Source organism: Takifugu flavidus, chromosome 12, assembly GCF_003711565.1.
Source record: "Takifugu flavidus isolate HTHZ2018 chromosome 12, ASM371156v2, whole genome shotgun sequence".
Taxonomy (NCBI): Eukaryota; Metazoa; Chordata; class Actinopteri; order Tetraodontiformes; family Tetraodontidae; genus Takifugu; species Takifugu flavidus.
In genome coordinates this window covers 13,519,601-13,532,459 of record NC_079531.1, presented here as the reverse complement: position 1 = coordinate 13,532,459, position 12,859 = coordinate 13,519,601, and the positions used below count along the sequence as shown (strand labels likewise).

The 12,859-nt window shown below is 41.3% G+C and overlaps 1 long non-coding RNA gene across 3 annotated transcripts; it reads left to right on the top strand.

The window, feature by feature from the left end:
- The first annotated feature begins 3,141 nt into the window (after positions 1 to 3,141).
- LOC130535491 (uncharacterized) lies at positions 3,142 to 6,442 on the top strand. Of its 3 annotated transcripts, none has more exons than XR_008953142.1 (4): positions 3,142 to 3,662; positions 3,833 to 3,964; positions 4,374 to 4,900; positions 4,982 to 5,461. It is a non-coding gene; the product is annotated as an uncharacterized LOC130535491 (long non-coding RNA). The 3 variants fall into 3 exon arrangements; XR_008953143.1 differs by having other exon boundaries at positions 3,144 to 3,662; positions 4,858 to 4,900; positions 4,982 to 5,462; XR_008953141.1 differs by lacking the exon at positions 4,982 to 5,461 and adding an exon at positions 6,379 to 6,442 and having other exon boundaries at positions 3,150 to 3,662; positions 4,858 to 4,900.
- Positions 6,443 to 12,859: the final 6,417 nt, after the last annotated feature.

The following is a 12,859-nucleotide window of genomic DNA, read 5'->3' as shown; positions in this document are numbered from 1 at the left end:
CTTCCTAAGGCTTTTAACTTTGGTGAACTGGGATTCCAGATCTTGAATTATTGTTAATTTTCTGTTCAATTTTGTTCACATTTTTTCTCTCTGGGGCTGTGCGCTGTGGGACTCCCCTTTTTGTAGTCAGTGGAGCTACAAGATCATGTGTTGGAGTAAGATTCTTAATCAAATTTTCAACAATAAATCACAAGATGATTTTAGAGTAACCGAGGGAACTTATCCAAAATTTCTATAAGGTAACAGCATTTTCCTGAAAGCTTTCACTGTGATGTCCCACTGAATAGGAAACTAAGTCAATTTAAAAACTCTTTTGCAATGGAATCAGATGGTGTTTTCCTAGCTAAAACCAGAAATGGCACTCAAAATACAGACACAGGACAAAGTTGCCAAAGCAGACAAGCAATAATTCACCTAATTGTTTATGTTTAGGTTAAAATCACCAGATATAATAAAAGACTAATAAAAACCGTATCATATTATTGTGGCCTGTATATGTAAAGTTACAATTTGGTGGAGAGTTCTCATAGTAACTGGCATATCTGTACCAATCCAGGTTTCAGTCTTCTGCTCTACATATGCAGACATTCTAGGCCAATAGAATCGTGACCTCACAAGATCAAGAGTCCGCTCTATTCCTAGGTGACCAAGGTCATCGTGCAGACCTTTCCATGCTGTGGCTCTAAGTTCAGTCGGTAACACAAGCTGGTGTGTAACTCGTCCATGTTCTTGTCGTGCTCTATACAACACTCCATTTCTTAGCTCTAGACGCTTCCATTCTGTGAGCCACAGAACAAGATCTGGAAACTCTTGTCTCAAGGAAGGTGACGGCATGTCTCCAGACTCCTTATGCTCAATGACCACTCTGAGATCAGGGTCAATTCTTTGCTTTGCTCTTATCTCTTCTTCAGTCCAATGACCAATTACAGGGAGTCCATGGCCATCTTCCTGCTGAAAACCACTGGGCAGAGCATCAGCATGTATGGCAAGAGACTCAACCAGTGTGACTGATGGACATGTGGAGTTTCCATAAGACCACTCAACATCATACCTCTCACATATAGCCTTCACTGCATCTGGAAGAACAACATCTGGAGTTTCCTGATCCTGCAGGCAGTGTAGAGTGAACTGTTCAATCCTTTCACGCTCTTTCCTCATCATCCTGGAGCTCTCCATGTGGTCGACGAGAAAGTCCATCAGCATCTTGATTCCGAGCTCCTGCTCTATATTGGAGCTTGAAGTTGTATGTCGATAGAGCTGACAACCACCTATAACTTGTGGCATCCAACTTCGCGGAGGTCAAGATGTAGGTTAAAGGATTACTGTCAGTGATGACAGTGAAGTTGGTACCATACAAATAGTTTCTAAACTTAGCGGTGACAGCCCACTTTAGAGCAAGGAACTCCAATTTATGGGCGGGGTATTTTGCCTCACTCTTTGTCAATCCTCTGCTTGCGTAGGCGATAGCTCTCATCTGCCCGTCTTGTTCCTGATATAAAGCTGCACCCAACCCTGTCATGCTTGCGTCAGTGTGAAGGACGTAAGGGAGTTTGGGATTTGCAAATCCTAAGACAGGAGCTGTAGTGAGCTTGTCAATGATCTCATCAAATGCTCTTTGACACTCTGGAGTCCACCTTCTTCCAAAAGACTCCTTTGGATGGAAGTACAGGTGAGTCTTTTCTATCCCTTGACTGTGCTTCCTGAGAGGTGGGTACCCTACCGTGAGGTCATTTAGAGGTTTAATGATCTTTGAATAGTCCCTCACAAACCGTCTATAGTACCCAGAAAAACCCAGGAAAGAGCGCAGCTCTTTGAGGTTTTTGGGTACTGGCCAGGTCTTTAAGGCTTCAATCTTTTGCGGATCTGTCTCAACTCCATGCTGGGAGACAATATGGCCAAGATATTCAACAGAGGTTTGAAAAAAATTTACATTTCTCCGGTGACAATTTCAACCCGTACTCTTTCAATCGGTTGAGGACCTATAGTAATCTTGATTCATGTTGTTCCAAGGTGTCCGAGAAGATTATGAGATCATCTATGAAGACTAGAGCCTCCCTGCGGTTGAGATCTCCCATGCATCTCTCCATCAATCGCTGAAATGTACTTGGTGCATTGGTAACACCCTGTGGCATTCTATTAAACTCCCAGAAGCCAAGGGGGCACACAGACGCAGTCTTCTGCTTATCAGCCTCCTCCATTTCAACTTGGTAATAGCCTGATTTTAAATCAAGGACTGAGAACCATTTAGAACCAGTTAAGAGGGAGAAAACTTCCTCTAAGTTGGGTAGAGCGTAAGCATCTTTTATGGTCTGTGAGTTTAGTTTCCTGAAGTCGATGCACAACCTCACAGAACCATTTTTCTTTCGTACTACGACTATGGGAGATGCAAAGGGGGACTCGGACTCGCGTATGACGCCAGAATCTAGCAGCTCCTGAAGATGTTTCTTAACCGCATCAACATCATGTGGATGGATGGGTCTAGCTCGGTGCTTAAAAGGGGTGTTGTCACTCATCTTGATGCGATGCTTCATTTTGTTGGTATAACCAAAATCCATGTCATGCTGAGAAAAGACCTCAGGCATGCTATTAAGTAGCCTTGTGAGTCGCTCTTTCCACTCCGGTGGCATAGGGGAATCCCCAAAGTCAAATTCCATCTGTTTAGTCTCGGGAGTGCTCAAATCAGCAAATGGTTCATTCCCTATCACTTGCTGAACAGCATGAATATCGGCCAACACTGTCCTCGGAGGGATGGTGATGTCGTGTTGGGTCTCATTCCTCAGCAGGACTGACATCAAGCAAGGACGTTTGACAGGCAAAGTGCACAGGGAGCTAGCGACTTGCAATCCGCCTGGAAGGGATGATACAGATGCAGCCTCCACAACAGCCCACTTCTCCTTGTGAGCACCCCTCATATGGACCTGCCCTTCAAAGCCAATAACTCCAGTCTCACGGAACTAAAGTTTTTAAGATTTTTTTTAATTTCCCTGAGGCATTAAAGTTGAGTTGAAGTTGTTGAAGTCGAAGTTGACGATTATCAAACAATCAAGGAAGGAAGTGGAACAAACAGGAAGGATTTAATTTTTCTATTCAAAGAACTGGAAGTGGTTTCCTCAAATTGGCACTAATTATCATTTGATAAACCAAACTAATTTTGATTTTTTTTTCCTTAAAAAGGACAGATATTATCCACATTGACTACCTTCTGGTTTCACGGTCAGATGTTTTCTAAGTGTAATGATAATAAGAATCTTTCAAGATGGAAGACAAGAATGTTGATTCACCTGTATTTACGTCACCATTTCACTTCCTTGTATCATGATCATGTCATGCCTCATCTAGCATCCATAACTGCTTTCCATTTTTATTTGATGTGTCATAGTTTTGATGACAGAAAGAAACAAAAGTGAAAATGAAATGAGTCTGTATGTTGGGCGAGTAATGCTTTGCACTTTAACAAATAGAGCTGCTGACTCTCTAAATTCAAAAATCAATATCATTGTGAAATCAAGAGCAAACTTTCCAAGCATTTTTCATCCAGACCTGTCTGCACGTGAACCTATTAGCCTAAGCAACATTCTTTTGGTAACCTCATTCCTCAGTTCTTTTGGTAACCTCAGTTCCCGGACCTTTTATTGCCGGATGTGGATACGTACATACCAATGGTAATATTGTAGTATCATTATGTTCAACTAAAATTCTGGAGGTCGTTGAAGATTAATAAATGCATTTCTTTATTTATTCATTCCTTTCCATGAATCACATGATGCAGTTACGCGGCTGACTGAGTTGATGCTGAAGAGTTGAACAGTTTCTATTCATCTCTAAAAATCAGCCACTTTTTAGGGATGCAGCTGGAAGGACGGACCCTGATCATACCTTGAAACACCTACAGACAGCCCTCAACTCCTTCAGGGGGAACCTGCCTTCATGCTTCGTCTTTCCATCCAGATCCCTCGGCAATGAGGTACATTTATTTGAGTAACTTTTTGAGTAAAATGTACTTCTAAGAGTATGTTTAATGCACAATATTTGTACTTTTACTTGAGTAGTGAAGAGAATTGTGTTTACCTTGTTACCATGTGTTCTACCATATGTTTCTGTTTTCTGTTAGAAGTAATTTAGAAGTTAGGGATGGTAGAATCATTAGCAAGTGTAATAAAGATCAGTTTACCCTTTCCTTGACATGATTTTGTTTAGACAGTTGTAATCGCAAGAGACAGTCAGACGGGGACTGTTAAACACCCATCGTAAAACTTGACAGCATAGTTTACTTGTGTTGATAAGTTCATCTGCGGGAAGAAGGTGAACTTTCAATCAATCAATCAATCAGTCTTTATTTATATAGCGTCTTATACAATCAAAATTGTTTCAAGGCACTTTCCAGAATCCCAGGGCCAGACCCCAGACAAGCAACAGTGGCAAGGAAAAACTCCCCTTTAACAGGAAGAAACCTTGAGCAGGACCAGGCTCATGTAGGGGGACCCTCCTGCTGATGGCCGGCTGGGTAAGCTGATGGCCGGCTGGGTAAACTGCTGGTTAACTTTGACCTGGCCATTTGGGAAACAACAGAGAACAAGGACTGTACCAGTATCCAATGGGACTGGAAGAAGAAGAAGAGGTCATCCAAGCAGAGGGACTGGATTGGACTGGATTAGCATCAATAATTTACATATGTGTTTCTATAAAAGACTGGGTCAAGGGATAGTTAGGTTGTCAGACTTCATGCCCGGACAATTGACTTTGTTATTGCAGGGTTATGAACTGGCCCTTACTGGCCTTAGAGCTCTGTAATATTTGTATCTTGAATTGGTTCTATTTGCTAAATACATTTTGAAATTGGCATTTTTCTTCTCCTAGTCTTCATTCAGAGAACATACGGATTGGCAGTGCCACACGTGAGGTATTGCGATCCAACAGTAGATACATAAATATATATATAAATCATATAAATGTAAATGTTGTTTGTGCTTTATTTTGCCAGATATCTGGGTTAATTGCTGTCACATGACTGTGTTCCACAAACCTGACAAATTTCTTCTTTTTTTGTTCAGCTCTACGGTCAAAAAGAATCAGAAAAGATTAACGATTAGAACTTGTTTTTATTGCTAAACGGGTTTGCACTTAAAACCTGGGGAGAGCCAGATAAAGTGAAATTGAACAGACTAGTCAGGAGTGTTACATGGTGTCTGCCCATCCTCTTCTATGTCTTCCACCTTCACCTTAGTCTTTCCCATAGGCTTTCAGCAGCCTAACACCCCCCATATGAGCCTGGTCCAGCTCAAGGTTTCTTCATGTTGTTGGCTGTCAGGCCCTGGGTTTCTGTAAAGTGCCAAGAATAATAAAAGTGAATTGAATATTAATCTAAACCACTGTTACTTTTGCTTAAAAATATGTTTTTATGTTTTGCAGTTGCATGCTGTGTGTGTACTCATATCGGGATATTTTCAGTAAAGTCTTGCTACAGTTTGGATAATGTACATCATTACATGATTTCTTCTTCATCATTCTGATTCTTCTACATGTCGTCTTGAACACATCTATACATCTAAATGCATTGAGATGCAGCCAAGTTCTGTAATATTTGTATCTTGAATTGGTTCTATTTGCTAAATACATTTTGAAATTGGCATTTTTCTTCTTCTAGTCTTTGTTGAGAATTGTCTTTATCTTGTTGTTATGTGTTTCACCATATGTTCCTGTCTTCTCTTAGAAGTTAGGCAAGGTAGACTCATTAGCAAATGTAATAAAGAACAGAGACATTCCATCCACAGGATTGTTGTTTGTTCCACTGTAATCTCAGGACCAGTCAGGCAGGGGGTGTTAAACAATCATTGTAAACAGGACATCAGGCTGGGGTTGATGATCTTATTTGCATGAAGAATGGGAACTTTGATCTGGCCACCTGGGAAAATAATGGAAAAGAAGGACTCTACCAACACCAGATGGGACTGGAGGAGAGAAGACGAGGTCATCCCAGCAGGGGATCTGGATTGGATTGCATGAACATTGTGAATTTGCATGTGTGTTACTATAAAGACTGGGCCAAGGGATAGTTAGGTTGTCAGACTTCATGCCCTGACAATTAACTCTGTTGTTGCTAGGGTTATGAACTGGCCCGGAGCTCTGTAATATTTGTATCTCGAATTGGTTCTATTGTCAAATACATTTTGAAATTGGCATTTTTCTTCTTGAAGTCTTCATTCAAAGAACACGCGGATTAGCAGTTACAATACGGGAGGTATTGCGATCCAACAACTTCATTCAGAGAACATACGGATTGGCAGTGCCACACGTGAGGTATTGCGATCCAACAGTAGATACATAAATATATATATAAATCATATAAATGTAAATGTTGTTTGTGCTTTATTTTGCCAGATATCTGGATTAATTGCTGCCACATGACTGTGTTCCACAAACCTGACAAATTTCTTCATTTTTTTCTGAACACATCTATACATCTAAATGCATTGAGATGCAGCCAAGTAATTGGCTGGTAAGCGATTTGTGTTTTGAAACCATTGAACAGTTGACCTAAAAAAAAGTGGCAGCAATCGGATTATCAAACTGTGTACTGTACACTACAAATAATTATTATGTTCCTGAAGCCTGGCATATGTTATAATGTGGAGGTCAGATCTATTTTCCTTTGTTTCCCTGCCCTTCATGGTCCTGTTTTGCTTGCTTCACTTGTCTTTGCAGACTTTGTGTGGCTAGCTGATTTCTCCAACCCCATTTACCTCCAGCTCTCCCTCCCCTCCATTCTGTTTTCCCTTCCAATTCGTTTTTTTCCTGAATCATCAAGTGGTACATTTACAGCTCTTGAAATAGTTAAATTATATTTTTTTAATTTTTGTTTTTCTGACTGCCTATTTTGGTTTGGTTAGTCTTTAATAGACTTGTGGTTTCTCCCTTCATTTGGTGTTATGGCCCACTCGTGAAGTCGACAACAAAAGAGAAAGACACACTGTCCAGTTTAACCATTTATTTTCTAAAACCAAAGAAAACACCCAATAAAGGAGTATGGCAGGTGAGAATGAAAATCAGTGGTGTGAGCAAGTGCCTGGATGAAGTGAGTAAAGGGGTGAGGTTTGTTGTAGGTGCAAAATACAATAATTCACCAAGAGGCAAAGCAACTGGGCACGTGAGATGGAGTTGCAGAGGTAGGAGAAAAAGCCCCAGAATGCTGGATCAGGTGGAACTTTATAACCTGTAGATCACTGGCCAGGTGCTCCAATTAGGTTAGCCCAACCCTGCTGGAAACCTGTGAACCACAGACAGCACAGTGCAAGACAACTCTACAGCTCTGGGGCCGTCATTTGGAGTGATTTTTTTTTTTTTGCTTGTTTTACACTTTGGAGAGAATTATTTTATCTTGTTAACATCTTTTATCTTATTAGCAGGTGGTATACTATATGTTTTTGTTTTATGTTACAGTTAGTTTAGAAGTTAGGAATACTATGTACTCTTTAGTATGAATACACATAAGCAAGTCAGTTGACCCTTCCTTGACCTGAATACTGTTCAGACAGTTGGAGCCAGGCAGACAGGAAATGGTAGACCTCCATCGTAAAACATGGCAGCATAGTTTACTGGTGTTGATAAGTTCCTTGGCAGGAATATGACTTCGGACCTGGCCATCTGGAGAAGATAATGGAGAAGAAGGATCACTGGCCAGGTGCTCCAATTAGGTTAGCCCAACCCTGCTGGAAACCTGTGAACCACAGACAGCACAGTGCAAGACAACTCTACAGCTCTGGGGCCGTCACATTTGGAGTGATATTTTTTTTTTTTTGCTTGTTTTACACTTTTAAAGTGTTTTTTTTTTTTTTCTCACTTTGTTCTTTAAAGACAGCAATTGCTCTTAATCCATATGTGCTTTGTTCAGAGTCTTAACCAAAAGTTTAGGCCACATGTGTCAAACTCAAGATCCACAGGCCAGATGTGGCCTGCCATGTCATTTTATGTAGCCTGTGAGTGTTTAATTGGTCTTAAAAATCTGTGTCAAAATAGGTCTATGCTTCTTTAAGTGTGCCTTGACCACAGACTACATTTCTCACAATGCATTTCGATTGTGTTACCTGCAAAGTGAGGGCATCCTGCTACTAGATCGCAGTGTATGTATATGCATCATACACATTGAAATTGAGATTGAAATATCCACAAATGATCCTAAAATGTCCAGAAAGAGGCAGATTAATTCAGATGGAAGGCTTTTCCAAGAAAGATGGGGGGCAATGCATGTCCGTGTTTTACATTATATTTGGTTACATACATTATTCATTCTTACATTTAGGTCTGTTCCTTTTGAGGGCAACCATTGTTCCAATGTGGCATTCAGTGAAAACAAGTTTGCCACCCCTGTTTTATTCTATTACAACAAAGGATAACCAGGGAGACAGTGAAGAGCTCAAGATTATGACAGGATATGAAATTGTTACTTAAAAACATATTATTCACCAAAGATCTGACATTCAGCAGGCTGAACACAGTGGAGGATTCTGGCAGATGGAGGTGGGAGAGAGCATTGCTTCAACAGGTACAAACAGCAATAGTGGGAATAGAACTGTTGTAAAGGTAGGTAGATGTAATTGTGAATAAAACTGGATTTACATTAGAAAACAAAATGTCATTCAAATTAACTGGGCTGTCAGATATCTTCTGTGGAGTACAAAGTAAGAGGGAGAGCTATAAATATCAACACTAGGACCTTCAGCAGTGGAACTAGCACTATGAAAGTCAGAGTAATAGGATAAAAATGAGGGTGGGGCAAGGTCTTTCTGGAAATATAATTTCAGGCAAAAGCAATGAAACAAGTGACGTTGTGAATCAGAGCTGCAGTTGCTTTCAAGATTCAAGATGTACTTTATTCATCCCCATAGGGAAATTGAATTGTAGTAGCAGCCTAACGTGGATTAATATAACTGTCTAGATTTTGTATTTACAAAGTATAGAAATAGAATAAAAAAAATACAAATAAGATTAGAACGTTATAAGCATATATACAGCATATATTATAAGCATATATACATAATATAATATATACATCTTATAAGAATTATAAACATATATACATAAATATAGAATAAAATAGAAATAAAATTATAACATAAACATTAGACAATTATTGTTGTTGAGTGGGTTTGGATGAATTATAGAGTTTAATGGCGGACGGCAGGAATGACTTCCTGTACCGTTCCTTCAAGCAGCGAGGCTGCAGGAGTCTGTTGCTAAAGCTGCTTCTCAGTTTGTCCACTGTGTTATGGAGGGGGTGAGGGATTGTCCATGATTGTCCGCAATTTCCAACACCTTCCTGTCCCTCACCACCTCATCCAAATTTGCAAGATTACAGCCAACAACAGACCCTGCCTTTTTAATAAGTTTGTTAAGTCTGTTGGCATCCTTCGCTTTAATGCCTGCACCCCAGCGCACTACAGCAAAGAAGATGGTACTAGCCATGACAGACTGATAGAACACGTGGAGCATCCTGCTGCAAACACTGAAGGACCTGAGTTTCCTGAGGAAATAGAGTCTGCTCATGGCCTTCTTGTAGACAGCATCAGTGTTCGTGGACCACTCCAGTTTGTTGTCCAGCTGAACACCCAGGAACTTGTAAGATGGGACTATTTCCACATCTTTCCCACTAATGGAGGGTGGGGACGTGCTTTTACTGAAATCCACCACCATCTCCTTCGTCTTGGTCACGTTGAGCTGCTGAAGGTTCTCCCTGCTCCACCTAACAAAACTCTCCACAAGGTCCCTGTATTCATCCTCTTCATTCTCCACACATCCGACTATGACCGTGTCATCCGAGTTCTTCTGGAGATGTTCAGGAGATGTTTCTTGTTCAGGCATAAAATCCAATAATGGCCTATGTAAATTTCTACATACACATTATGAAGGCTGTCAAGGCTACACCTTTAAAAAGGGTAGGGACTGTGCAAAAAAGAAAATAATTCTTCCTAAGGCTTTTAACTTTGGTGAACTGGGATTCCAGATCTTGAATTATTGTTAATTTTCTGTTCAATTTTGTTCACATTTTTTCTCTCTGGGGCTGTGCGCTGTGGGACTCCCCTTTTTGTAGTCAGTGGAGCTACAAGATCATGTGTTGGAGTAAGATTCTTAATCAAATTTTCAACAAAAAAATCACAAGATGATTTTAGAGTAACCGAGGGAACTTATCCAAAATTTCTATAAGGTAACAGCATTTTCCTGAAAGCTTTCACTGTGATGTCCCACTGAATAGGAAACTAAGTCAATTTAAAAACTCTTTTGCAATGGAATCAGATGGTGTTTTCCTAGCTAAAACCAGAAATGGCACTCAAAATACAGACACAGGACAAAGTTGCCAAAGCAGACAAGCAATAATTCACCTAATTGTTTATGTTTAGGTTAAAATCACCAGATATAATAAAAGACTAATAAAAACCGTATCATATTATTGTGGCCTGTATATGTAAAGTTACAATTTGGTGGAGAGTTCTCATAGTAACTGGCATATCTGTACCAATCCAGGTTTCAATCTTCTGCTCTACATATGCAGACATTCTAGGCCAATAGAATCGTGACCTCACAAGATCAAGAGTCCGCTCTATTCCTAGGTGACCAAGGTCATCGTGCAGACCTTTCCATGCTGTGGCTCTAAGTTCAGTCGGTAACACAAGCTGGTGTGTAACTCGTCCATGTTCTTGTCGTGCTCTATACAACACTCCATTTCTTAGCTCTAGACGCTTCCATTCTGTGAGCCACAGAACAAGATCTGGAAACTCTTGTCTCAAGGAAGGTGACGGCATGTCTCCAGACTCCTTATGCTCAATGACCACTCTGAGATCAGGGTCAATTCTTTGCTTTGCTCTTATCTCTTCTTCAGTCCAATGACCAATTACAGGGAGTCCATGGCCATCTTCCTGCTGAAAACCACTGGGCAGAGCATCAGCATGTATGGCAAGAGACTCAACCAGTGTGACTGATGGACATGTGGAGTTTCCATAAGACCACTCAACATCATACCTCTCACATATAGCCTTCACTGCATCTGGAAGAACAACATCTGGAGTTTCCTGATCCTGCAGGCAGTGTAGAGTGAACTGTTTAATCCTTTCACGCTCTTTCCTCATCATCCTGGAGCTCTCCATGTGGTCGACGAGAAAGTCCATCAGCATCTTGATTCCGAGCTCCTGCTCTATATTGGAGCTTGAAGTTGTATGTCGATAGAGCTGACAACCACCTATAACTTGTGGCATCCAACTTCGCGGAGGTCAAGATGTAGGTTAAAGGATTACTGTCAGTGATGACAGTGAAGTTGGTACCATACAAATAGTTTCTAAACTTAGCGGTGACAGCCCACTTTAGAGCAAGGAACTCCAATTTATGGGCGGGGTATTTTGCCTCACTCTTTGTCAATCCTTTGCTTGCGTAGGCGATAGCTCTCATCTGCCCGTCTTGTTCCTGATATAAAGCTGCACCCAACCCTGTCATGCTTGCGTCAGTGTGAAGGACGTAAGGGAGTTTGGGATTTGCAAATCCTAAGACAGGAGCTGTAGTGAGCTTGTCAATGATCTCATCAAATGCTCTTTGACACTCTGGAGTCCACCTTCTTCCAAAAGACTCCTTTGGATGGAAGTACAGGTGAGTCTTTTCTATCCCTTGACTGTGCTTCCTGAGAGGTGGGTACCCTACCGTGAGGTCATTTAGAGGTTTAATGATCTTTGAATAGTCCCTCACAAACCGTCTATAGTACCCAGAAAAACCCAGGAAAGAGCGCAGCTCTTTGAGGTTTTTGGGTACTGGCCAGGTCTTTAAGGCTTCAATCTTTTGCGGATCTGTCTCAACTCCATGCTGGGAGACAATATGGCCAAGATATTCAACAGAGGTTTGAAAAAAATTTACATTTCTCCGGTGACAATTTCAACCCGTACTCTTTCAATCGGTTGAGGACCTATAGTAATCTTGATTCATGTTGTTCCAAGGTGTCCGAGAAGATTATGAGATCATCTATGAAGACTAGAGCCTCCCTGCGGTTGAGATCTCCCATGCATCTCTCCATCAATCGCTGAAATGTACTTGGTGCATTGGTAACACCCTGTGGCATTCTATTAAACTCCCAGAAGCCAAGGGGGCACACAAACGCAGTCTTCTGCTTATCAGCCTCCTCCATTTCAACTTGGTAATAGCCTGATTTTAAATCAAGGACTGAGAACCATTTAGAACCAGTTAAGAGGGAGAAAACTTCCTCTAAGTTGGGTAGAGCGTAAGCATCTTTTATGGTCTGTGAGTTTAGTTTCCTGAAGTCGATGCACAACCTCACAGAACCATTTTTCTTTCGTACTACGACTATGGGAGATGCAAAGGGGGACTCGGACTCGCGTATGACGCCAGAATCTAGCAGCTCCTGAAGATGTTTCTTAACCGCATCAACATCATGTGGATGGATGGGTCTAGCTCGGTGCTTAAAAGGGGTGTTGTCACTCATCTTGATGCAATGCTTCATTTGTTGGTATAACCAAAATCCATGTCATGCTGAGAAAAGACCTCAGGCATGCTATTAAGTAGCCTTGTGATTCGCTCTTTCCACTCCGGTGGCATAGGGGAATCCCCAAAGTCAAATTCCATCTGTTTAGTCTCGGGAGTGCTCAAATCAGCAAATGGTTCATTCCCTATCACTTGCTGAACAGCATGAATATCGGCCAACACTGTCCTCGGAGGGATGGTGATGTCGTGTTGGGTCTCATTCCTCAGCAGGATTGACATCAAGCAAGGACGTTTGACAGGCAAAGTGCACAGGGAGCTAGCGACTTGCAATCCGCCTGGAAGGGATGATACAGATGCAGCCTCCACAACAGCCCACTTCTCCTTGTGA